The sequence below is a fragment of the Ambystoma mexicanum genome, chromosome 3q (genome assembly GCF_040938575.1).
Source record: "Ambystoma mexicanum isolate Mex_15411 chromosome 3q, UKY_AmexF1_1, whole genome shotgun sequence".
NCBI classification, from domain to species: Eukaryota; Metazoa; Chordata; class Amphibia; order Caudata; family Ambystomatidae; genus Ambystoma; species Ambystoma mexicanum.
In genome coordinates, this window is record NC_090926.1 from 584714976 (window position 1) to 584742257 (window position 27282).

At 49.3% G+C, this 27282-nt stretch overlaps 1 protein-coding gene and 1 non-coding gene across 3 annotated transcripts in view; one reads left to right on the forward strand and one right to left on the reverse strand.

The window, feature by feature from the left end:
* The window catches only part of NAGA (alpha-N-acetylgalactosaminidase), a 2142885-nt gene that overhangs the window by 1381295 nt on the left and 734308 nt on the right, over positions 1-27282 (forward strand). The window lies entirely within an intron of this gene.
* LOC138448252 (small nucleolar RNA SNORA49) lies at positions 10679-10810 on the reverse strand. The gene has a single exon (XR_011260094.1). It is a non-coding gene; the product is annotated as a small nucleolar RNA SNORA49 (small nucleolar RNA).

Genomic DNA, 27282 nt, shown 5'->3' on the forward strand with positions numbered 1-27282 from the left:
GGTTGTGCCTTTTAACTGTAATGATAACACGGCATGGGGGCAGAAATGATATGATATATTGTATTTATAGCATGCCCATACACAAGTGATTCAGAGCGCATTGAGACAGGAGGAGAACAAAAGGGGACAATACAACAATCTTACCAGGCCCAGTGAAATGGAGATTGCACAAGTGCGGCGGAGGGGAAAGGGGAAAAGTGCTGAGGGAAGGGGAGGAGGGGAATTGTACGATAAAGGATTTAACATCAAGAAACAAGAAGTGCAGTCAGACGGTGGCAGTGCAAGGTTAAGTGCAGAACAGCAAGTGATAGAGCAGGTGGGGAGACTATAGGGTTTCAGATACAGTCCCAAGTGCACAGTTGCCAGAGGGCATTGCAGGTGTGCAACTTGGAGGGCAGGGACCTGGGCCCATGATTCAGAGGGTGGCCAGGTAACCAGTGCAGTACCCGACAGGAGATCATCAGGGGAGAGGAAGAGAGAAGGCAGAAGCAAAGAGAAAAGTCTTGAGTTGCTTCCGGAACCTTAGGTGGTTCTGCTCAAGTTTCAGAGAGGCAGGGTGGCGGTTCCAGAGGGAAGCGCCCACTGAAGAGAGAGATCTGCTTCCAGCTTGTTGCTTGGAAAAGCGCCTGACGCTCAAGGAGTTGGAGGTGGGGAAGCGAAGGGTTCAAGTAAGAATATACTTCAGGAGAGAAAGCTCGAGATATTTTGGTCCCAGTCCCCAGAACACCTTGAGGACAATGCAAAGGGTCTTGAATGTGATCCTTGCAGCCACTGGAAGCCAATGGAGGGATTTTAGTGCTGGAGAGATACGATCCCTGGGCTTGAGGCCAAGGACAAGTCTTGCAGTCCTGTTCTGGATGAGTTGCAGAGGACAGAAAGTAGAGGCAGGCAGATTTTAGAAGAGTCTGTTACAGTAGTCTAGCATAGAGAGAACCAGAGCTCTAAAAACAATGAGCTTCTGGGGGAAGGTGAGGAAAGGGAGAGTACCTCTGAGGAGGTACAGTTGGTAGTTGACTTCTTATAGACTTCAGAGATGTGAGGAGAGGAGCAGAGTGTGGAGTTGAAAATAACCCCAAGGTTCTTAGCCTTGCAGGTGGGAGCAGGAGGAGGGCCAAAGGAGCCCAGCCAGAGAGTGAGGGGAAAGAGGGGTGTAGGTGTGCCAATGAGGAGGATCTCCGTCTTGCTGGCATTCAGGCAGAGATCATTGGAGGCACGCCAATCTTCGATTGCAGAGAGGCAATCCGGGATGAGAGAAGAGGAAGAGGAGGAGGTGGGGAGCCTAAGAACGAGCTGGGTGTCATCCGCATAGCACTGGAAGTTGGAGCAGAAAGCAGCAATGCAGTGGGTGAGAGGTGCCAGGTATTGGTTGAACAACCAGGGAGAAAGGTTAGATCCGTGGGGAACACTACAGGTGGAGAGAGAGATAGAGGAGAGGAAGGACCCAAGTTGGACCTGGGAAGGTCGGTCGGAGAGGAAAGAGGTTAACCAGGCCAGAGCCTGATCGGTGATACCAAGATTATCACATAGCCGATTGAGCAGGATTGCATGGTTAACCGTGCCAAAGGCAGAGGAGAATATTAGTAGGATGGGGACAGAGGGGTGATTAGCATCAAGGGTAGAGAGCAGGTCTTCACAGATTTTCGGGAGAGCAGTTTCCATGCTTCTGGCTGATCTGAAGCCAGACTGATGGTCATGGAGACAACCAAAAGATTCAGCATGAATGTTAAGCTGGGAGATGGCCAGCTTTTCCAAGAGTTTGCCCAGGAAAGGAGTGATAGATATCGGGCGATAGTTAGCCGGAAGGGCGAGGTCGGCTGAGGGCTTCTTGAGGAGAGGGTGCACAAGAGAGTGCTTCAAGGGGGAGGGCAAGGTGCCAGAGGCGAAGGAATGGTTGCAGAAGTCAGCCAAGGCTGGGGTGAGGGTGTCAATGTTGTCCTTGATGGTCTTGGAAGAACAGGGAAGAACCTGATTAGATTAGGTTTTCAAAGATCGGACTTGTCTAGAAAACTTATCTGGGGAGAAGAGAGGAAAGGCGGAGAAGGCAGGGGGCGGGGGTGGCCGCAGGGAGCCAGAGGGAGATGAGAGCATGGGGGGAGTAGCAGGAGAGCCCGAGAGGGTGGACAAGATGTCCTGAGTTTTGGAGATGAAGTGAGAAGCCAGGGCCGTACAGAGGGCCTGGGAAGGGACAGGAGAGGTAGACACTGCAACATGATTGGTCAGCTCCTTGCAGATTTGAAGGAGGTTGGCCGAGTTGTTAGATGCCGCAGAAACACAGGCTTGGATGTGAGCTCTCTTCTTGGTAAGGGCATAGAGTCGGTATTGCCTTTGGAGCAGGCGACAGGCCAGTATGTCAGAGGGTATGCAAGATGCCAGTAATTTCCTCTCAGCCACCCTGCACTTGCGTTTGAGTGTGACAAGGTCAGAGTCGTACCAGGAGTTGCACTTGATTTTTGTCTTCATGCGGATCCTCATAACAGGGACAAGTACATCGAGAGTATCAGAGATAGCAGAGTGGACCATGAAAAAGGCTGTGTCAGGGTGTGAGTCAGCCAGAGGTCAGGAGGGGGAGATAAAGATGCAGCAAAAGCCTCAATTGACACACGCTTGATGGGTCGAATGACTGAGGTGGCTGGCGTTGTGGGGGTAGGCTTGGCCTGAGGGGTAGAGAGAGAGACAGATGAAAGGAGAGGAGGAAGTGATCACTCCAGAAGAGAGGAGTGGTGAGAGAGTTAGAGAGGGGGAGGTCGTCGGAGATCAGAGCATCAAGTGTGTGCCCTGCAGAGTGAGTTTGATCCAGAGGGAAGAATAGAGAGAGAGAGAGAGAGAGAGAGAGAGAGCGAGAGTCACAGAGGTCATGGAAGAGTACCGTGGCGGGACAGGAAGCATCAAGGGGGATGTTTAAGTCACCAAGGAAGAGAAGTTGAGTAGTTGAGGCCAGGAGGGAGGAAGATAGGTCCGCCCACTCAGAGAGGAAGAAGGTGAACAGACCAAGCAGCCAGTAGATAGTAGCCACTGTCAGAGAATGGCTAGGAGAGAGAGAGAGAGCCTACAGACCAGGCATTCAAAGGAGGAGTAAGCCTGCATAGGAATGATAGAGGGAGGCATCCACTCCGGGAAGATCAAGGTTACACCCCCACCAGAACGCTTGGATCTGGGTACGGAGAGGATCTTGTAGCCATCAGGAAGGAGAGTATCAAAGCTTGTGACAGAGCTGGCCATGAACCATATCTCGGTGAGACCGAGGACATCAAGGTCAACTTATTTAAGGAGACGGCAGATGTCAGAGGAGTGCTTGACAGCTGAGCGAGAGTTAACAGTGGCAAGGTGGAAAAGGTGAGAAGGTTGCCATCCTTGAAAGACTTCCCGGGAGGAGTACAAATCAGAGGTACTCCCTGCAGAAGTGTAGAAGGAGACTGAGGGAGGTCAGAGAAGGTAGGAGTAGAGGGCAAGCTAGCCAAGGAGGAGGAAAGGGCACCAAAGTAGTGGTAGTGGGAGGAGGCAAGGCAGCCGAAGAAGGTAGAGAAGGGACAGCAGGCGAGGAGAGGAAATTGATAAGACTCAGGAAGCTTCGATCAAAGAGGAGGAGGCTGCCCTGAGGGCCTTGGACGAAGATGGTGCCATTGAGGTAATCATTGATGATGATCTTAGAGGAGAGGAAGGAAGCCAGGAGGACTTCCCACCGGGTGCCACCATTAATGGGAGAGGAAGAGTAAGGAGAGAGCACAGAGACAATATGAGGAGTGCATAGGTCTGGCGAAGGAACAACAAAGAGAATGTCAGTGAGGGTCTGTCTGGAGAAAGCACTGGTGAAGGTATCAGTGATAGGGAGGCCTGGGTTGGAGACCAGGATGTCCTTTTAAAACTTTTTTTCCTTCCAGACTTAGTGAGAAGGGTAGGATAGTCTACGGAGAAACAGTTTGAGAAAATAGGAGAAACAGAGAGCTACATAGTAGATGTGGAAGCGGGGGAAGAGGAGAGATGGTGGTGGGTAATGGAGGTAGAACGGAAGAGGGGGGTGGCTACGCTAGGGAGAACACAAGGGGGTGCACGTGGACGAGAATGATCAATACAGGAACAGCAGGATAGATGAAGCACAATACAGCTATGGGCGCAGCTAAATTCAAAAATGTTTTGCAGGGCAGATGAAACACATAGTAGCCACTAGGCACAGCTAAGTAAAATTAGCATGGCAGATGCAAGCACACTGTGGCCACTAGACACAGCTAAGTACAATTAGCAGGGCAGATGAAAAAACAGCGTAGCCACTAGGTACAGCTAAGTACATTAAGCAGGGCAGATGCAAGCACACTGTGGCCACTAAGCACAGCTAAGTACAATTAGCAGGGTAGATGAAACACAGAGTAGCCACTAGGCATGGCTAAGTACAATTAGATGGGCAGATGCAAGCACACTGTGGCCACTAGACACAGCTAAGTACAATTAGCAGGGCAGATGAAAAAACAGCGTAGCCACTAGGTACAGCTAAGTACATTAAGCAGGGCAGATGCATGCACACTGTAGCCACTAGGCACAGCTAAGTACAATTAGCAGGGCAGATGAAAAAACAGCATAGTCACTAGGCACAACTAAGTACAATTAGCAGGGCAGATGCATGCACACTGTGGTCACTAGGCACAGCTAAGTATATTTAGCAGGGCAGATGAAAAAACAGTATAGCCACTAGGCACAACTAAGTACAATTAGCAGGGCAGATTCATGCACACTGTGGCCACTAGGCACAGCTAAGTACAATTAGCAGGGCAGATGAAACACAGAGTAACCACTAGGCACAGCTAAGTACAATTAGCAGGGCAGATCCAAGCACACCGTGGACGCTAGGCACAGCTAAGTACAATTAGCAGGGCAAATGCAAGCACACTGTGGATGCTAGGCAGTGACAGATTTGAAATTAGCAGGGCAGTTGATGACCAGTACTGCCAAAGGGTTTAGGAAGTGAAGGTGATGCGAGAGATGGAAGTCCAGGTGAGAAGGCAGGATGTTGAGGAAGTCAGAGAAGAGGAAGTGTGTTTAGTAATGGCACCGACCCACAAGGAAGTCCAGGGTCCCGATGTTCTCAGTGGGTATGACAAAGTCAAGGGTCAAAAATGCTGACATACAAGTGTGTGGGATGTTTTTGCTGGGCCTCCAGGCATGACCAGGCAGAGGACAGGGAGAAGACAGGGCCTTCGATGTGGGCCTTCTGTGTCTCAGGCCGGCTCCCGCCTCCCGGTTGCTGGGATTGGTTGAAATGGACCAATCCAGCCAATGGGAGGGGGAGCAGGCTCTTCAGGAAGCAGTGGAATCATCATCATGACAGGATGTCCTTAATCCAGGGAGTTGGTTTTCTTGATCAATAGGCTAGCAGCGGCCACAGCCAGCAAACAAGCTGGGAGCCCCACCACCACTGGGTCCAGAGCTATGCTATGGTATGATACAGGTTGGTGCTTATCACTGTGTAACTGTGTCAACACACCTTGGGAAAACCCATTGCGCTCATCGCAAAATAAGACAAAGGGCTTGCTATAATCCAGCAGACCTAATGCCGAAGCTGTTGCGAGCACCCACTTAATGGTGACAAAATCATCTTCTGCTTCCTGTGACCATGGAAGAGGTTTGGGGGTCGAATCATGAGTGAGAGTCTGAGGGGGGCTTGATGATGGCTACAAACTCAGGGACCCACTGCCTACTGTAACTAACCATTCCGATGGGTCTAGGGACTTTCTGGATTGTGGAAATTCGATCCTGGCACAGGTGTCGTTCCCCAGCAGAAAACTCATGGCCCAGGAACCTCACTCGGGGCAGGCATAACTGTAGCTTGTCCTTAGATGTCTTGTGACCCTTTTCAGAATGCACTTTCAACACAACCAATCGGTCTTCTCCACATGCTTCCAAGGAGGGGGAGGCTATGAGCAGATCATCTACATACTGCATTAGCATCGACCCTCCTGGGAACTGCACGGAATCTAGATCTTTCTTCAAAATTTAGGAGAACAGTGTCAGCCTTTCTGCATACCCCATTGGGAGACGAGTGAACATATATTGCACCATTATTATGCGTGAACACGAAGAGATTCTGACTCTCCGGGTGTATGGGTATAGAGAAAAATGCTGAACACAAATCCATAACAGATAAATCCTTGGCAGTGTAAGGAATACACAACAAAATTGGAGCGGGATTGGGTACCACGGGAAAGGATGGCAGTACAGCGGCCTTCACCGCACGCAGGTCCTTAATAAAACAATACACTTCTTTCCAGGCCTTATCTATCGGGGTATTACAGGGACTGCGTGTTGGCACAATGGTACCTTGTTGGAGCAGGGATGCTATCATAGGGCGAATACCATCTTCAGCTTGTCGGCAAATTGGGTACTGGGGCACACATGACAATGGTTGGTCGATATATAGTGTGATCTTGACTGATTCAGCACTCAACATGTGCCCAGTGTCATTTGCATGGGTTGACCATAAGTAGGCCGGGACATGGTCCAACAGCCCCGGCCATGAACAAGGGGTGTCGGCCCGGTCTTCAGGCTTAGAACAGGCTACTTCGTGTAGTACAGCTAACACCTTGTGCTCTCTATGAGTGGGGATATCTAAATACATACCATCAGGGGAACAGTGAATAGTGCAGCTCAGTTTACACAATAAATCTAACCCAAACAGATTCACAGGAGAACACAGGCTTAGTAGAAATGCATGTTGTTCAGAAATAGGACCTATCCTGAAAAGGGGGCGCTGTTGCACGGCATCGAAAATGGCTGCGGCCTGAAAGTGCTCTGCTGGAGGCTTGGAAATCCCGTCCCACCGGGGGTCAATGACGTTCTGCAGCCACACTGAAAACTTGTCTTCCAGCTGCGGAACAACCAGAGAACACTTAGGGATGCGACGAGTTCCGACGGGGATTTGCGGCGTACTGCCCCAAGGCCTGTGGCTGCTGCGGCCGCTTGGAGCTGTTGCACCCCTCCTCCCACCCTGTGGAGATCTTTGTGTTGGAGGATCTTTGGCGGCCCTGCGGGCGGCGGACCCGCTAGCTGGCGACGGTGACAGTGCTTGGTGGGGTCCTGGCTGGTGCTGGTGGCCCAGGGCCTTTCGAGGCTCCAGCGCACGACAGCCTTGAAGTGGCGAGCTGTCCCCCTGAAGGGAACCATGGCGAGGGTGCCCCTGGCGAACACCGGAGCAATGTCGGACTCCAGATCTTTCCGGCTGTTGGACTGCTGAGGATTTGCAGGCAGCCGGGGCTGGTGTGTGTGGGAGCCCGAGTAGTGATGGTGGTGAGGAGGCGAGGCCTCCATGGAGGTGAGTGGTGCTCCCCCTCCTACCCGGCATACTCCATACAACGGGGGTTGCCGCGAGGCCGGCCGCTGCGCCCGCCCACTCTGTAGTGAAGGGCTCTGCAGGCTCCTAACTTACTTGGACACGGATACTTGGGACTTCGCAGTGGGGGGCATTAGTGGCTCGGGACAGTTCACACCGCTGAGAGAAGTGGTGATTTTGTGGGGTTAGGGTGCTGTAATCCCCCTGCCCTCCCTCTCTGGTGCGGTGTATGTTGCCCCCCCTCTCTGCAAAGGTTCAGCTGAAGCTAGATATATTATATCCGTGTTGACTGGCTGCATCTACTTTGTCTACAGCTCCTTGCTGGGTCTGGAGTGGGTCAGGCCTTGGCTGAGTGACGGGTGTACGGACTCCTGCCTGTCTGCCCCGGCTGAGCTGCTGGAGTGAATTGTGTAACCTATAGGTTGGCCTGGGGCCCTGGAAGAGGGGACTGGGGGGTTGGATCTCCGTCCCCAGTCCAGGTACAATAGCTCTTCAATATTTGTGGGACCTGGTTCCTTGGAACCCCTCCTCCCTGTGCCTCGTGCTGAGGTGAACTGTGTGCGGGCCCTGGGCAACACTCTACACACCCCCCGGAATGGGTAACCAGAAACGACAATCTAAGATGGAACAATTTGCTAGGGCAGACCAAGCTGAGGATGAGTCCGGTGAAACCCACATTGGCATTTCTGCTGTAAATCAAACCCTGCTGGCCCTTAAAGGAAGTACGGTCAGTCTTGGGGCAAAAATTGATGCCCTAACCTGTAAGGTGGATGTGTCTGCGAAACAAATAGAGAAACTGTGTGGGAGGATTTCGGAAGCGGAGCAGAGCATTGGGGAGGGGGAGGACAAGATCTCCATTCTCCAAAGAGAGGTAGCATCCCTGCAACAGACAGTCAAGAAAGTTACCGCTAAAAACGATGATCTCGAAGGGAGATCTAAGAGAAATAATATTTGGATTACAGGGGTGGCTGAAAGTACACGCATTGACAATATGGAACTTTTTGTTTAACAGCTCCTTAAAGAAGTTTTGGATAATCCGCCAGTCACCAGTATGTTTATGGTTGAAAGGGCCCATTGTTCATTGGCGGCTAGACCTCTCCCAGGTGCCCCGGCAAGGGCTATTATAGCCTGAATTTTCAACTATAGGGATCAAGACACCCTGCTGCGAGTGGCGAGAGAGAAGAATTTTCAATGGGGCTCATCAATAATATGATTATTTCCTGATTTTAGTCAGCAGGTGAAGGATCGGAGAAAAACTTTCCTAAACATCAAGAACATTTTGAGAAAGAAGGGGATACGTTACTCGATAATGTATCCAGCCAAACTTAGAGTGGTACAGGATGGCAGGCTATCCTTCTTCACAACCCCCGAATATGCTGAGAGGTTTGCCTTGAGCATTCCGAATCCCATGCCTCCCTCACCGGCGACTCCTTGACCGAGATGAAGCGTGTGTTCGCACATGGTTGTGTAACGAAACATTGGCAAACTTAAACTGTGGCTGATCAAGAATTCCCAATGCAACACAAACATAGCAAGTAGTACTCCCCATGGGTGGGAAATCAAAAGTAATATGTAACAATGGTATTGAGCCTCCAAGCTTTATGAGCCGCAGATGCCGGCAGCTTCCCCCGTGCCCAGCGGCTACTCAGCTTGGTATTGGTTAAGGCTTGAGGGGTATGGGGTGGAGGGTGGGAATAGGGGGCCAGTAGGTTGGGGTTTCTGGCATGGGAGGGGGGAAGGGTTCTGGGTCAGTTATGTTATTCTGTTGGTGTTACTTGAATGGGGTAGGGGTGAGGGGTGACTCCAGGCTGCTATAGGTGCAGACGAAAATATAAGAACTAACACAGGCACTGACAAAACACTATTTCTAAACTCCATTGGTCTAATTCCACAACCGGCAGTGTTCTCCCCCAATCAGGGAATGAAACAGCATCCCCCATAAGTGGTGAAGGAAAGCACGGAGGGGAGATAACTATACTAACGTGGAATATACGTGGTTTCACTAATAGTCAAAAAACATGCCTGATTACAAACTATGCAAGGAACTATCATGCAAATGTTTTGTGTATCCAGGAGACTCACTTGGGTAGAACACACAACCTCCCTAATTTGTCGGAATGGGGGATTCACAGGTACGGTTCTTCCTATTCCTCCAATTCCCCGAGGGGTAGCCATATATATATATATACACAGAATCCTAGAGTTTAAATTGCATAAAGTGATTTCCGATTAGGAAGGCCGATTTGTTTTGGTTGCGGGAGAAATTCGGGGTGGCTCATACTTTTTATTAATATATATGGCCACAACTATGACAGCCCATAATTATTTCAAACATGTGCGGATCACCTGCGCACCTTTCCCCAATATGACGTGGTTTGGGCAGGGGATTTCAATGTCGCTCTTATATTGGATATGGACAGATCCTCCTCCACGCAGACTGTGATATCCCGGGCAGCGCACAAGTGGTGGTCCATAGCGAGGGACTACTCCCTGATTGATTCCTGGAGGCTGTTACATCCCACTGGCCGAGAAATCACTTTTTATTCGGGGGTCTATGGCAGTTCCTTCAGGATAGATTACATCCAATTGTCCCCGGAGATAGCCAGATTGACCCAAAACGCTCGAATCCTCCCCCTTACCCTGGTGGAACCACTCCCCTGTAGTGGCTCAATTTAGTAAGCCCCAAATCCCCATGGGTCAACTCAGATGGAGATTCAGAGCCCGAGCGCTGGAGGATAACGTCTTCAGGGAAGATGTCCGTAGAGATATAACAGAATTCTTCCTCACAAATACGGATTCTGTAGCAGACCCTAGAGTGGTTTGGGAAACATTTAAGGTTTATATTCGGGGTTGCTGTATGTCTAGGGAGGGAGGAGTCCTGAAATGTATTCGCAGATCTATAGCGTGCCTTGAAAAGGAGATCAAGCATCTTGAAACGGAACAAGCTCTGGGCGATACCCAGGAGCTACAGGCTCGGTTGGGGGTGAGGAGGGCTGAGGTTCGCACACTAATGGATAGCGAAGAGCGGTTCCTGGGGGACCCTATTGCGGCAGCCAGATATGCTGAGTGTGACCGCCCTTGCAGGACCCTAGCCTGGGCGATTAGACAGGAACGGCGACTTTATGCTATATTGGAGCTTGAGACGGAAAACGGGGATAAGGTTAAGGACAATGGGCCTCATTACGACCCAGGCGGTATGTGTTTAACGGCGCCGATAAAGGTGCCGGCGCCGTTAAATCCATACCGCCCTATTACGAGGTCTCCTTGCAGGACCCGGTCTGGACGTCTGATTTTACCAGAAGTCCTTAGCGGGTCGCGCGAGGGGTCCAGGGAGCTAACAAGGGGCCCGTTATTGACGGGCCCGTTGTTAGCTCCCTCCCCATTCCCATTGAGCCCTATGGGGGCTCGAATGGGGATGGTCCGGGTCCATGTTCCTTGAATGGGGAAATACCGGGCCCTCCAAAGTCAGAATGGCCCGGTATTTCCCCATTCAGGGACCACGGACCTGGACCCGGGTTTGGAGGCAGCCATGCCCTTATCAAGGGCATGGCTGCCTCCAAACTCGTAATGAGGCCCAATGTGTCAATCACTGAAACTTTCAGGGACTTCTATGAGAAACTGTACTCTACTCTGTTGACGGTGGACCACGATAGTATCGCCCAATATCTTGATAGGGTGGCTTTGGGGTGGCTGGATCCGGAGCAGGGCGCATTGTTGAACATTTCCCCCTCTGATGAGGAAATTCTTAAGGCGATAAACTCCCTTCCAAATGGTAAAGCTCCAGGCACAGATGGCATCTCTGCTGAGATGTATAAAGCTTATGCCGATTTACTCATCCCCCCACTGCGGAACATGTTTGAACAGGCCAGACTAGAGGGCACCCTTCCTGAGACTACTAGGACGGCCCTGGTCACAGTCCTCCTTAAGCCGGGCAAGGACCCGAGCAGGTGCTCATCATATAGACCTCTATCCCTGATGAATACCGATAATAAGATTTTGGCCAAAATTCTGACAAACAGGCTCCTTCCTCCTATGCCTGCCCTGGTTTTGCTGGATCAGGCTGGATTTATCCCGGGCCGGTCCACTGAAAATAATCTGCGGAGATTATTCTCACTAATGCATAATGTCAATAGAGAAATCCCTATGGCTGTCGCCGCCCTTGACCCTGAGAAGGCCTTCGACTCGGTCGAGTGGCCCTTCCTGTTCGAGGTGCTCCGACATGCAAGTCTAGGTAATACTAATTGAATGCAATCAGCTGCAATATTTCCCACTCGAGGAACCAGACAGGGTTGCCCCCTTTCGCCCATCCTATTTGCTCTAGCGATTGTGCCGGTGGCCTGTGCTTTGCGCGAATTTCATTTGCACCGGGGTATAAGTATACATTCTTGTACGTCCATCGTGTCGTTATATGCGGATGATATGTTGATTTACCTGAAGCATCCAGGGTCAACCTAACCCCAAATATGAAGGAAATTGCAGACTTCGGGGCCCTTTCAGGTTTACGGATCAACGGGTCCAAGTCAGAGGTACTTCCTCTAACAGCACATGTAACACGGGATGACATCAGTGATGAGTTTGCCTGGTGCCCGCAGGGGATCCGTTATTTAGGGGTTTGGGTATCTACATCTCCCACTAAGTTGTATGAAGATAACTATCTGTTTTGGAAAATATGGAACACAAGGTGGACACTTAGATACATCTCCCGATCTCTCAGGTGGCCAGGGCCGCACTAGCCAAGATGGTGATTCTACCTACATTTTTATATATTTTTAATAATGTGCCAATCTGGCCTCCCTCAAGATTCTGGATCCGACTTAGGGGCCTGATGATCAGATTGATATGGGCAGGGGGGCACTCTAGAGTCTCATTGGACATGTTATGCCGACCATACTCGCAGGGCGGGTTCGATATCCCTGACCTCCCCCTTTATCAGATGGTCGCACAGGCCCAGTACGCTGTTTGGTGGTGGGCCTCCGTCTTCGATCTCCCACATACGCGTCTAGAGAAGGCTATGGGCCTCATTCCGAGTATGGCGGTAAGGGATACCGGTCACCGTTAACGAGACCGGTGCCGGTAATCCCTTACCGCCACATTCCGAGTTCCCATTGCGCCCTCTTCCTTAACGCCTGCTTTTAGCAGGCGTTAGGGACGAGGGCGCAAAGGGGCTTTTTAGCCAATAACGGTGACCGTAAAGTACGGTCACCGTTATTTGCAATTTCCCCATTCCCATTGAGTCCTATGGGGGCTCATTTGAGAATGGGGAAGAGCCTTGGGGAATGGGAAATTACCGCCCTGGTCAACTCGGAATAGGGCGGTAATTTCCCATTCCACCAGGGCGGTGCCGGTACGGGTCCGGTGCCGACCAAGGCGCTACTACCGCCATTGGTTAGCGCCGGACTCGGAATGAGGCCCTATAACTTACCCGGATAGTTTGAGTGGGTTATTGGGGGAACACATGAACATGGGGCCAGGTCAGAGGTACAGCCGATAGCAGTTACATTTAAAGCATTGGACTGCCTGGAGGATAGGTTAGGCCTGGAACGCCGGTACTCTCCAGACATGGCTATATATTATATCTGGGGCATCCCACTCACTCAGGAGGAAACTTTCTGTAAGCACTTACGGAAACTGGGCATACATACGATGGGGGACCTGGTGGTGGAAGGTAGATTCATAACTTGGGATGAACTTAAGGAGCGGAGTGAATGGACACCTATAACAATGTTCCTCTAGTATAGACTTAGAGAAACAATGTGCACTTAATGGCCAACCTTTACGGTAGCCCTGCCAATTTCTCCAGTAATGTCCTATATAACTTCTACACAACATAAAAATAAATTGATCACTACGTTATACAGAACCGTGAGGGCTAACACGCTCCCGCCTGGGAGCCAATATAGAAATAGGTGGGAGGAAAGTTTGGGTTTCTCATTGTCAGTGTCTCAATGGGACATGGTATGCACACAAACTAAGCAAATAGCTATGAATAATAGGTTGCGTCTGATACACTGTAAGTATATACACCAAATGTATTATTCCCCAGCCCGCCTGAATTAGTTCTATCTGGATAGGTTCCCCAGCTGTAAGCGATGTGGATGGTCACCGGCTGATTTTTTTCATGTGGCTTGGTTATGTCCCCCGGTACAGGCTCTATGGACTAGCAAACTATGGCTACTATGCTCAACATACAAATGTCCAACTCCCCGACAGTGTGGTTGTTAGCCCTGATAGAATCTGGATCCAGAAGCGAGAAGCGTCTCTTGGGCATAGCCTCGATAGTAACAAGATCGTTAATCGCTAAAACTTGGGGTGTGTCAAGATGTCAGATCTTGCTGTGTCATGAAGAGTATAAGGGCCTATGTCCCCAAGTTCCCCACAGAGAGAAGCAAGAACACTCTCTGTGCGAGCCTTGAGGCCACAGGTGTGGATGTCAGTCACAGGAAGCACGTGCCGCTGAGGACCTCAAGGCTGTTGGAAGGAAGCAAGGAATTAGCACAAACAGGCACGGTGCAGTGATAGCAGGCTTTTAATGATAAGAAAGGCGCTTACCTAAACCCAAAAGGAATGGCCTTGGAAGTCGAGAACTGTTGTGCAAGGAGGGCGCGTGAACAGTGACTGCAGCCTGGCAAAAGATGGTAGGTACCAGCTACACACACCTGATTAGTTCTTATGAGTTTGTGAGACTTGAAGATAACGTGGAGCCTGAGTAACGCGTGGAAAAGCCAGTAGTTCAGGGTTGACACGAGAACAAATCCATAAAGCAATCCAAAGGTCAAAATCGAGGTAACAGTAGAAAGGCGACACAACCAGGGCAAAAGAAGCAGCAGTCTGTAGTCCGTTAGCGAAGGTCAGAAGTCCAGGTATCCGTGTAGAAATAACGATACAACCAGGGAGCAAAGAGGAAGCAATCCAAAGTCCGTGAGCCGTAGTCTTGAAGCCATGAAGTCTTGAGGTAATAACGCTGAACAGAGTTGCGAAAACAGCTGTGAAGCAGCGAGCGTTTGAACTGTCCGGGCTTTTATGAACGCCTCCCGATCACGTGAGTGGAAGCTAGATCACGTGATCGGGGAAGCGTCCCGTAACCAGGAAGTGATCGTGACAGGCTGATCCTGCCTGCTCGTAACCTCCATGGTAATTGCCAATGTAGGCGAGGGACCCAATGAGGACGCCATCCGCCCCTGCCTAGGAACAGGACCTGTTCATGCGGCCCTCGTACCACAGGTAGTGTGTTACTGCTAAGTGCTAGGGGTGCCTTGGAGAATCTGGTGGAACGACTGTGTGTTTTGGAGGGAGTGCGGGCGTTACTGCGTCTGGTGTCATGGACAAAGCGCATGGTGGTAAACTTTTTGCTGCGCATGACACAAGAGCTCTTGCCTTCTCAGAATGGATCTCATTGATGTCCAGATGCGAGAAGCAAGAATCGCAGTATAATCAAACACTACCTCTAACCAGCAGACCCCGGATTACTGGGCCTTGTTCAGGCATTATTTGACGGAGTGGGGAAGATCCCATGTCCGTTCGAATAGTGATTATGTGACTCAATAGTGTATCTGATAATTTTTGGAGTTTGGTATTTCATTGTTTAATGTGATAGCTGGATTGTTTATTCTGTATGTTGAAATGGAGACAGAGGGTAGGCTGATGTAACGGCCTGATTGTGGTGTTTTTTTGGGGGGTTTTATGGGAAGCGAATAACGAAATGTACGCAGGTATATGAATCTGTTTGGAATGTTTGCCTCCTCCTTCTCATTGTTGACAGTGCTGCTCTGCGGGGACAGTTTGTGCAACTTGGGTCAGGGGTGGGAGTGGGTGGGTGGTGGGTGCCGGGTCTAGGTGGTAGTTGGGGGTTATTGTTAATTTATTATGTTATAAATGTTTACTTAAAATGCAATAAAAAACAGTTTTAAAAAAAAGAAATAGGACCTATCCTCACTACCATAGGGGTGGACACTAGGTGAGGTATTGGCGTACTTCCTATGCAAACAGCATCTACTATCGCTTATGAGTGGGGTGTTTGGGAAAACTCACATGCTCTTATAGTGGAGCGCGATGCTCTGGTATCTACCAGACATGAAACGTTTTGGCCAGCCACATTACATTCAACATAAGATCAATCTATATATGCGGTGCAACAAGCTCGGGGACCCCCATGGCAATCTTATATATTGGTCATAAGTAATGACTGTAGGGGCGGACCTCGTCCTAGAGCGGTCATCTCTCTGCCCCGACCGTCATACTGCAGTCAGTTCAAGCACTTGGCTTTCCAGTGTCTGGACTGTTAGCAATAATTGCACTGATCTATGTTCGTGTTTGCATAATATGATAGGATATGATATGATAGGTTATGTATAACAAGCTTAATACCCAGAAGTTTCTAAGCGCGGACCCGGGGATCGAATCTGTGTTGCTCTGTGTCGTCTTGCTTCCAAGACGAGCGTATTGCCCGTGAGCTATCCTCCCTTCGGTAGCTTGCCCTGAGTTGAATGACTGAGGTGCACCTCTTCCCCTTCCCTGTCCCCGCCTCCAGAACACTCCCCTTCCCGCAGAGGGTTACAAACTTTGCATTTGTAGCGCCATCAGTTTCTATTGTTTCTTTTTGCCTTTCAACGTTTTCATGGCAATGTTGTGCTGCCAGAAAAACCTTGACTAACCTCTTTCCTTCCCATCCTATCATCATAGCCTTAATCCCTTCTGCTACTTTGTGCTGCAACCCCATGACAAACTGGGCCACTACCACCTGCGATGTTGTGTGCGCAGCATCCACAATCCCAGAATGTTGTTCAAAAATTTGTTTTAGATGTTCAAGGTACTCCGCAGGGTGTTCTCCCTTAGCCTGTTAGCACAAATTGATATTGGCCCAATCAGTTTTCCGAGGACATATTACAAGAATAGTTTGTACCAGTCTATCAGTAAAAGATTGTAACTCTCTGGGCGCAGCAGGCTCTTAAGTCAGCCAATTTGCCCGCATTTTAATTAGAGAGAATGTACCCGAGGTAACACTGCTCGCAATTGCTGGTTTAAATCAACGCATGTGGGGTGGTAACAGTCTATTATTACTTAGAGCTCTTCCTTGAATTTGACAGGACCTTCCCATATCTTAGAGAATCTCTGGACCATGTTAAATAAGTCGGTTGCGCTCCATGGAGCATATACTGTGACAAGGGTGTCGCACCCTCCCGGGAGTTGCCTGAGTGGAAATACGCCCATACTGGAATTAGCCGTCGAGCTCGGGAAAACCTTTGAACGTGCCTGGGGATGGTGAAAACAGCCTAGAAATCTGAGCTTGTATTTCAGGGTTCAATGGGCCCTCCATTGGCTGTTTGGTTGAATATTGGAGGTAGGTAGGTGGTTGCGAGGAATCAGGGCTATCAGCTCACTGGTTGGGCTGGTTATTCAAAATGGCTGGGTTGTAAGTGTCCAGAATGTTCTGAGGGCTTTCTTTCAATGGGGGCTTCCTTTGGAGGACGAAATATAATCGCTTGTACCCAGTCTCATGTGTTGGGACCTGCAGGTTTTCACGCTCAGTCTTCATGGATTTGACTTGCTCCTGGAGCTTTAATGAGAGTGTTTTAGTGCCCAGGTCTTAGATTCAGTTATTCTTTTAGTGGCTTCGGAATGCCAATCGAGGTATCTGCCCCACTGGCGTTGGTGTACACGTGAGCCCCTTTTCCCTAGTGCTGTTCATAAATTCATTATTCAGTCAAGATCAAATGTGCCTTCCTGAGGAAAATATCTAGGTGACTCAGTCTATGTATATTCATGCCAAAGTTCCAGGTACCTGCATGCTTTTGGCGAGTAGTGAGTAAACATGAAGTGGGCTGGACTTCTTTTGTCTAGATTGCCCTGAACCCTTTCTCTCAGGAACTGGTTTGTGGAGGGTTGGGGGATTCAGACAACGGTTGTTTCACAGATTATATCCCCATTATTCTACACATAATGCAGAGGGGCAGGTAAGGGTCAAAAGACAAGACACATAATCGGTGGAAATACAGCCTGTTGCAGCTCCCGTACTAGATAGAGGAGAGTCTGAAATATAAAGCAGGGTCACAACTTACGTTGAACATTGAGGGTTTCGAGTAACCAGATGTGAGTTGAGACAAGACAATCACAGGGTTCTCATCCAAAATAGTTGCTTCGCACATATACAGAACACATTCTTCCCTGCCCTTATTTGGTCCTACACTACTCTGACCGACGTCACGGTCAACCACTTTACTCTTTTTTTTCTCTTTAGATAACTAGTTTTGTTACGCAGAGTACCTTCCCTCCTATTACTCCAGACAGATTCTATACTTAAAATTCAATTACATTCAAATACAGATATTTTGACAGTTCCAGAAAACACGACATATGACATCACAATACACTGATGCAGATACCTGTGTTCATCGAACCACGATTTTCCGATCGACTGTTGCTTCCGTGTCTGCTGTGTCCAATCCCTTCAAGTCTCTGGGCACTCCGGCCAGCTATCTTCTCTGATGAAATCATCCTTTTTGGACCCAAAGGGATCACTGGGAAGTGCGCACAGCGGCCCTCCGTGAGGCCACAGAGAAGCTGGTATCCGACGTCTAAGGCAACAGATTGTTGGGGAAAATAACAACCACTTGATTCAGGTGGACTGATGAACACTTTATTAGTTAAAGCAGTTAGCAGACACTTAACCAATGACAATACAAGACTTTGGCGCAAGGGAACCCTCCTCCATCTTTGGTACTGGTATCTTATACTCACACGAATGCATGAGTGCCAATTGAAGGGTGGTGGTCTAAGCCTTGGAATCGGCACACCTTGCAACAATACTTGCTGACTGAGACAAACCCTCATTGTCCAGTCATGCAATGCCAGCTGTGCTCGGCAGTGCTTGTTAGTGCTATCAGTAAAACCAGCACAGTGTAATGAATTTCTTCAAGGTGAATATACTCTCTAAAGCTTCACACTCGCCTCGAGGCAGGCGAGAAGCCTTGTCATATGATGACATCTGCTAAGAAAACCAACTTGGAGAAAGAAGTCGAGAGCAGAAAGCACTCTTAGCCATGATCAAATGGAAATACGTTAGAAGCTTGAACAGTGAAGGCGAGCATTCTTAAGTAGTGTGTGAAGTGTTGTTCTATTGATGACATGCACAGTCCAGTGTACTATCTCGCAATAGTCAAGCTAGAGACATAGCTTAAACATGGCGATTGGCTAACAGCATGTAAATGTTCATAGTGCTCTTATAGCAGGGGTACATAAATGTGTATACCTTTATTGTTCTACAGCTAATCAAAGGATAATAGAAGATCTATCGCAATCAAAATGTGTGATACATAAACGTAGTCATCTTCTCTTGCTCACAAATCATCTGAGCGTATAGCGTTGCTGGGCCTTCAACTAGCAACCCGGAAAAGGCACTATTAGAAGCAGTCACCGCTAACAGGCGGAACAGTTTTTTAATTTTTTAATTATTGTGTTCTTAGTTTGCAAAAAAAGTGCAGAACATATACAGCAAATATACAAAAGTGTACAACAGTAGAGAAAAAGAAGTAGAAGAAAAAAAAAGAAAAAAGAACAAAGTACACATTTTCTCTTATAATATCTAGTTAAACTCGTTAAAATATTAAAATATGGCGGCTCAAGCACTCAGCTCTCTACGTGATTCCCCCTCGTGGCTAATTGCCATGCAAATCCCATGCACTGCTTTGGACTCGGGACCTTCCCTGGGTTAATGCGCCCAATATGCCAGGATTTCGCTTGGGTGCCCAGGTCGTGACCTAGCTGTTCTGTCGCCTGGGGGTCTGTGTGAGTGTGGGCGGAGCCCCCCCTTGCGCATGCCCCAGCTGCCTTCTCGGACCGTGTTGGCCCCGCGGTGTGGCAGCGTCTTTCTATGCGCTCTTCCCCTTATCTCTGAAGTTCCCCTAGCGCGAGCGCTACTTAGCTTTTCTTGGCGAGGGGCCTGAGTGGAAGGTGGTTGGGGCGTGGCCCCTCGTGCAGATCCCCGATCTCGGAGCTCTTCCGAACACGTCCTCTCCTGCCGGAGGCTTAAGCACAAGCCCCGTGCTTTGGATATCCTTGCGTGCAGGCACGCGTGAGGCCCGCCCCTCTTGGGCTTGTTCTTGTAGTCCTGACCCCAGGGGAATCTGGGTAATGTAGTTTTTGCTGCCTTTTTCCTGCAAACAGGACACAACAGTCTTCTATAAGGATGTAATCTGTTCCTAGTGTTGCCAGCCCTTAAGAGCTTTGGATTCTTCTGGTTTTGGTCCCTCCCTGGGTCCATAATGGAAGGATTTAAGTCTTGCCTCATGACAGTACCCCCCCTCCCCCCCGCACAGAAGGACCTGGGTTTAGGTTTATTTGGGTAATTCTGATGAAACGCCTTTATCAACCTTGCAGCATGCACGTTACCCTCGGGATCCCAGGATCTATCTTCCGGACCATACCCCACCCAGTCTACCAGATAGTACAGCCCATCTCGTTTTCGTCAGGAATTAAGGATAGCTTTTACCTCATATTCCGGGTGTCCTTCAACCAGAATGGGGGGTGGTCATGTGGTACGGATTGAAGGATTGGCTGGTTTTAATAAGGGAACATGGAATGTGGGGTGTATTTTCATTTGGTTGGAACCTGGGTAGGTTCAGCCTCACTGCCACTGGATTGATTATTGCTGTAATGCTAAACGGCCCCAAGTACCGTGGTTGAAGTTTACGAGGACCAGTTAACTTAATATTTTGCGTGGAGAGCCAAACTCGATCACCTCGTTTGTATTGGGGTCCCTCTCTACGTTTCTTGTCAGCGTACATTTTATAAGTACTCTTGGCCATTTCCAAATGTTGTTGTATTTTTTACCAGACTTGCTGCGCATGGGCATGCCTTCCAATCAAAGTGGGCAGATTATCTTGTGGTGTGCTAATGGCTGTGGGCAATACCCTTGGATGTTAACCGTATACCCCATTAAATGGTGTATGCTTAGTTGACATGTGCACCGTGTTATTATAGGCGATCTCTGCTAACCATACATACTGAACCCATGATGACTCTGTACTTGTAGTGTAACAACACAGATACTGTTCTAATCCTTGATTTACTTTTTCCGTCTGTCCGTCAGTCCCTGGGTGATAACACGAGGATAGACTCACATCCATTCCTATTAACTGGCAAAAGGCCTGCCAAAATCGTGAGGTAAACTGCGGACCACGATCTGTAATGACCCGTGTGGGTAATCCATGTAATCGTACTATGTTTTGCAGAAACAGTTCTGCTAATTCCCCTGCTGTGGGCACTCCCTTACATGGAATGAAGTGGCCCATTTTACTTAGTGAGTCGACCACCACTAATATGAATGTATAATTCTGAACTGGTGTTAAATCCACGATTAGATCCATGGTAACTGTGTGCCAAGGCGTGGGAGGGGTGGGTAGAGGTCGTAGGAAGCCTGCTGGCTTCAGATGACTTGCTTTTTGTCTGCCACATGCGTCACATTTAGATACATAAACCTGCAATTCGCGATGGAGAGTAGGCCACCAGTAGTGACGAGCAACATTTTGTTGAGTTTTGAAAACGCCCGGGTGACCTGATGTTACTGCATCATGGCACCATTGTAACACTTCTTTTCTGAGTGTCACCGTGGGTAAATACAAGGCCTTACTATAATATGGAAGACCATCCACAAGTAAATGCTTAGAACCTCTAGTGCTCCATTCCCGTAATTCCTGGGCTGTCATAGCCTTTAAGACATCTTCAAAGATGTTTGGTCTCCCTTTTACTCCTATGATGCGTGTGGCTGGTACCAGGGGAAGCGGTTCAGTTGTTACTTTAGTTTCCGTCTCAGGATAACGGGACAATATGTCCGCTTTTTTATTATCACTTCCTGGGCGATAAGTGATGAGGAAATCGAAATCTGCCAAAAGCAATGCCCAACGTAATTGTCGTGGACTAAGAGTCTTAGCAGTTTTAATGAACTGCAGATTCCGATGATGCGTAATCACTGTGATGGTGTGACGTGCCCCCAGAAGATAATGCCGCCATTCTTCGAATGCAGCTTTTATCGCCAACAATTCTCGGTCGGCAATAGTATAATGAGTCTCAGCTGGCAGCAGTTTTCGCGAATAATAAGCTACCGGATGTAACATTCCAGTCTGCGGATCTTGTTGCGAGAGCACCGCTCCGATAGCATAACTAGAGGCATCTGTTTCCACAATGAATGGCTGAGCCAAGTCTGGATGCCGTAAAACAGGTGCCGTGGTAAAGGCCTGTTTTAATCGTTTAAAACCCCGCTCGGCAGCACTGTCCCACTGATAGGATTTCCCCTTTTTAAGTAGTTTGGTAATGGGCGTCACCAACTCAGAAAAGCCCTTGATAAAACGCCTATAAAAATTGGTGAATCCTAAAAAGGCTTGGACCTCCTTGACAGAAGTGGGGGCAGGCCAATCTAGCACGGCCTGCACCTTGCACTGGTCCATTTGCACACCGAAGGTGTCAAAAAGTACCCCAAAAATTCTACTGTGGTACGATGAAATTCACATTTTTCAATTTTAGCAAATAGGCGATGTTCTCTTAGCAGTTGAAGAACAGCCTTTTTTTTAAAAACAATTTTATTAATTTTAAAACAAACAAAACAAAACCACAATACAACCAAACACGCAGTGCATTTTGCAACAAAATAATCACAATAATTCTTCAATCTTGTCCACTGCTTCTCCCCTTCCCACCCTCCTTCATGAGCCTGTCTGTTCATCGTTCTCCGTGTCCGCCGCATGCGGCGGGGTCTCGCTTCCTGTAGATTCGGTCAGATCTTGTATTGCTCCAAACAATTCAGCTATTAATGATTTCCATGCCATCAGGGTCCCTGTCTCTTCCTCCCCCCCTACAGTGTTCGACTCTTGCCATACCATTGTTTCTGCCTCTGCCCATTTCTGCAACTCCTTCCACCACACCTCCACCCGTGGCCTATGACAAGTCTTCCATCCCATGGCAATCCTCCGTTTAGCAAGCACATATGCTAGATCTTTCAGTTTATCAACATGCTTAAGTTTTGATGATATGGGGAACCCTCCCAGCAAACAGGCCCAAACTGTTTCTATGATCAACGTGACTCCTTTCTCGGCTAGCTTTCGTGCCACTTCTCCCCAGAAACGCTCAATTATTGGGCATTACCAGAACATATGTGTCATATCATCGTTCTCCTCGTCACATTTGGGACATGCTTGTCGTCCCGCGTTTTCAAACTTGGATATCCTCATAGGCGTCATATATGCTCTGTGCGTTATATATAGTTGTATCTGTTTTAGTCTAGAATTCCTTGACACCTTCTCATGGTATCCCAGTGCCCGTTCCCACATCCCATCCTCTATCGGGGTTCCCACCTCCGCCTCCCATCTAGCCTCAGCTGCGTCAGGTCCTTCCCAACCTTAGTCATCACCATCTCATACAGCCTAGAAATCTCATGCCCCCCCTCCGATATATCATATATTGTTTCTATGATGGCATCTGGTTCTTCTTCTAATACAGTTTCAGGCCACGTTTCCCGAATTCTCTGCACAATTCTGTGGTACGCGATGTACTGGCCCGCGTGCAATCCTGTCTCCACCCCAAGGGCCTCAAAATCCAAAATGGCCCCCATCTGCCAGACGTCTCCTAACGTTACTAGCCCCACCGATTCCCAATGGGTCCTGAGTATCGCTCTTAACTGCGTATCTTCCCCTGCCAGCGCGACTAGTGGTACCTGCGGGGAGCATGGGAATGGGTTCTCCATCATCCGGCACGCTCTACGCCACATCTGCCACCCGAGCATCATCATCCTGGGGCACTCTCTCATTTCAGACTTGGGCAACCAGATCATCTCTCTTAAGTGAAATGGGGCACAATCATGTCCAAATAACCTAAATTCAGGGGTCGCCCCGTCTGAAAGCCACTGAGCCACATATTGCAGCTGACTTGCTACATAATACACCTCAAAATTGGGCAGTTTTATCCCCCCTCTTTCGTAAAAGTTCTGCAGCTTCCACAGCGCCACTCTGTTCCGGGTACCATGCCACAAAAAATCCCTACACATACTGTTAAGTTTAGCAAGGAACTTCTTGGGTATCATGTATGGGACATTGCTAAAACAATGCAAAAGCCTGGGCAGGACCACCATTTTTAGCATTGCACCCCGTCCCATCATTGCTAAAGGCAACTTGACCCAAAATTGCATACACTTCTCAATTTTCCTGAGTGCCACCTCGGTGTTATGCTTGTGTTCCTCCTCCACCGTATGGTACACGTCTATCCCAAGATACCGGAAAGAACTAACCTCCCACGGTATTTGTAACACCGGTAACCGCGTCTTAGGGGTTCCCTTATAGTCGCCTAGCGGGAACATGCTGGATTTTTGGGGATTCACCGCTATCCCAGACAGTTCTGCATACCTCGCCATCACCTCCAGTATGTACTGGAGATTTTCTTCCGGGTATCTTAAGTATAGCAACAAGTCATCTGTGTACAAGGAGATCAGATGTCGTTCTCCTCCCACTTCAATACCTATTGTGTCATATTGCTGTCTGAGGTATATTGCTAGGGGCTCCAGGGCTAATATATAGAGCATCGGGGACCAAGGGCACCCCTGCCTAGTGCCTCTACTCAGTTGCCACCTCTCAGATATTACTGCACCCGTTCTCACTCTGGCCAGTGGCTCACTGTATAGCATCGTCACCCACCTCATATAACCGGGCCCCATGCCATACTTCTCCAAGGCCGCCAACAACCACGGCCACTTGACCGAGTCGAAAGCTTTGACCGCGTCCAAGGACACGATCGCCATTTCGCCCTCGGCTGTACTACCCCATTCAATCACCCGTCGGAGTCGCCTATGATTATGGGTTATATTCCTATTTGGGACATAGCCTGTCTGGTCAGGGTGTATAAGCTTGCTAATTACTCTCTGCAATCTGTTTGCCAGGACAGCTGTCAGTATCTTGTTGTCCTGGTTTAACATCGAAGAGGTCTGTAGGAACCGCAGCTGTGTGCAGGTTTATTAGGCTTGGGGAGCGGTATTATGACCGCCTCTCTGAGTGATACCGGCAACCGTCCCACCTCAAAGGCTTCATTGAGCAAATCCAACATCAGGGGGAGCACCTCTAGCTTGTATGTCTTATAGAATTCACTCGGGAAGCCATCCGCCCCCGGGGTCTTGCAGGTAGGTAACTGCCTCACCACTTATTCTAACTCCTCCAGGGTGATCGGTGCATCTAGCTCCTCCCTTTCCTCCTCACTTATCATGGGTAGTTCTATATCGTCTAATGTTTCCAATATTTCCTCTCGGCTGCCCCCCATCCCGTCTGCATACAGCGCTTTATAATATTCTGCAAACTCCTCGTTGACACCCTCTTGGGTGTCCACTGCGCTACCATCTTCCCTCATTATTGTTCTGATCGGGGGTCTGGGAGCCTCGCTCTTGTATAGCCACGCTAACAACCATCCTGTCTTATCCCCTCCCGCATGCTGTCTCTCGATGTACTTCTTATAATTAAGGTTGCTGAGCCTCTCCCAGTGTTCCGCACATTTCTGTTGCAGCCCCAGTACCTGCTCCATATCTTCGCATCCACCCTTTAATACTCCCTCCAGCTCCTCTTCCATCCGTTGTAGGTCAGTTAGAACCCCGCCCTGCAGGCCCTTCGATTTTGCTATCGCAACCCCTCGCATCACCACCTTAAAGGCTTCCCATAATGTACCCGCTGAGTCAACGCTACCCGTATTCTCCTCAAAATAATTTGCAATCTCCTCCCTTATATCCTCTCTAAAGACTGGATCCTTGAGCGCCTCAGCACGAAGGCGCCATGTCGGGATCCGTGCCCTCGGGGGGCGGTACTGCCACCCCAGAACCAATGGCGAGTGATCAGAGAGGACCCTCGCCTTATATTCTACCTGAGTAACCTCCACCAACACATCCGACGTGGCAAAGACATAGTCCAGCCTCGTATGTAGCTGTTGAGGGGCGGAGTAATGAGAGTATTGCCTTTCTTGGGGGTGTCTAGTTCTCCACACGTCCGCCAGATGAAAGTCATCAAGCAGTGTGTGTAGTGCTTTCGCCGCTGGGGAAGGCCTATCAACCTTGCCATCCGATCTATCTACGTTGGGATTCAGTACACAGTTAAAATCACCACCCCAGATCACTGCGCCACCCATATATATGCCGAGGTTGGCACTCAAAGTCCTGAAATAGGCTGCTGTATCCCGATTTGGGGCATATGTATTTACAATGCTTATCTCTCTATTCTCCACCAGTCCTCTCAGCATGACCATTCTCCCATCCGTCTCCGCCACCTCCTGCAGTGGTTGGAACGGAACATGCGGCGCCACCCAGATTAGTACCCCCCTGGCATATGCAGAGTATGTCGAGCCCACCACCACCCCTTTCCATTTCCTAGCAATCAGCTCCATCTTCTCCTGTGTCAGATGCGTTTCCTGCAACAGCGCAATATCTATCCTCCGCCTCTTCAAGTATAGCATAACCTTGTTCCTTTTCAAGTAGCTGTTAAGTCCCCTGACATTCCACGTGACTATTTTAAGATCCCCCATAGTTCATTACCGTCCTCCTTATCTACCTCCCGCAAATCCCACCTTCCTGCGCGACACAGATTCAACCATACAATTTTGCTATATAGGCTCATGTTCAAACTAAAACTCAAACTCCCCAAAACTATATACATATCCAAGTCCACCCCTCCCATCCCTTCCCCAACAACACCCTTCCCAACTGTTGCCTAGCTCCATCCCTGGATCTCAGGCACCCCCACATCTAGCCCCGTCTAATATACTCAGAGCTCAGTGGGGTGAAGTCGCCCTAATGGCCACTTAACTGTTAATACTAAATGGGGGTGTTAGGACTAGCTCTACAAGGCTCCTTAATGAAGCACCAATCTCAGTGCGCACACTACATTATCTATCCTAATCTGGTCTCATCCACTAACAGGTCGTATCAGTGACTATAGTCAAGTCCCATAGTCTTAAACCGCTCCCTTTCCCAGTGACTTATCTCGTCCGTCTTCTTCTCCCATCTGGATGTCGGGCTCCTGGGGGGAACCCTTCATGTCAAGCCATCCCATGGCATCCTCCGGAGTGTCAAAAAACAAAGTCTTGTTTCTGTGAAAAACTTTCAATTTCGCTGGGTAAAGTAGCATGTACTTGTGGCCTGCTTCCCTCAGTCTCCTTTTAACAGCCCCGAAGTTCATTCGGCTCCGTTGCACCATCAGGGTATAGTCTGGGTAGGCTGTTATGTTTGCCTCCCCTTGCTGAATTGTTCCACCTTTGCGGAAGTGTTCCAGTATCCTCTCCCTGTCCCAGTAGTTAAGTATCTTGGCAATAACTGGCCTAGGTGGGTTGCCTGGCGGCAGCCTCCTGGTTAAAGCCCTATGCGCTCGTTCCACAGCGAATCCCTGAGAAAGGGCTCATCCAGGTATCTCCTGCAGCAACATGTTTTCAACAAACTCCGTGGGGTTGTGGCCCTCCATTCCCTCCGGCAAGCCCACAATGCGGATGTTGTTCCTTCGGGCGCGTCCTTCCGCTTCCTCCGCCCTACTCTCCAGGTTGCCCACTCTTTGTACCAAGGCATGCAGTTCCAACTTGTGTGAGGCACAATCCGCTGTATTCGAGCTCGCTTCCTTCTCAAGGCTCTCTGTGCGCTCCGCCAGGGACCTTACGTCCTGTCGGAGTAGATTCACTTCTTCCTGCACTTCACCGACCTTAAGGTCCAACGCTGTTTTCAGTTCAGACACCACTATTTCGAGCTTGGCCTCCCAGGCCGCTTTCAAGTCTGCTTTCAGGTCTGCAATCGCCGCCAGGACCTCCTGATTCGGCCATGCCGCCTGCGGGGGGCTTGTCTTTGCTCTTGGTGCTTTCCGGGCCCGGCGGTGTCCTGGCAAATTCGTCCAGCGTGGGTTGCTTCACTTTTAGTCTTGAAGGCTTGTTAGACATGACGCTGCAGCCGTGTGTTGTGGTTCAGCTCACCTCCT